Source organism: Sinocyclocheilus rhinocerous, unplaced genomic scaffold, assembly GCF_001515625.1.
Source record: "Sinocyclocheilus rhinocerous isolate Xijiao unplaced genomic scaffold, SAMN03320098_v1.1 scaffold69, whole genome shotgun sequence".
NCBI classification, from domain to species: Eukaryota; Metazoa; Chordata; class Actinopteri; order Cypriniformes; family Cyprinidae; genus Sinocyclocheilus; species Sinocyclocheilus rhinocerous.
Window position 1 is genome coordinate 3,519 of NW_015667272.1, and position 275 is coordinate 3,793.

Sequence of the window (275 nt, forward strand, 5' to 3'; positions counted from 1 at the left end):
GAGCCACTTCTTTATCACTCTTGCTTTGTGACATGGTGCTCCATCATGCTGGAAAATGCACAGATCATCACCAAATTGCTCATGGATCGTTGGAAGAAGTCGCTCTTGTAGGACGTTTTGATACCATTCTTTATTCTTGGCAGTGTTTTTGGGCAGAATTATGAGAGAGCCCACTTCACTTGGTTAAAAAGCAACCCCACACATGGATGGTCTCAGGATGCTTCACTGTTGGCACATCTTGGACTTATGGTAGCGTTCACCTTTTCTTCTCCAAA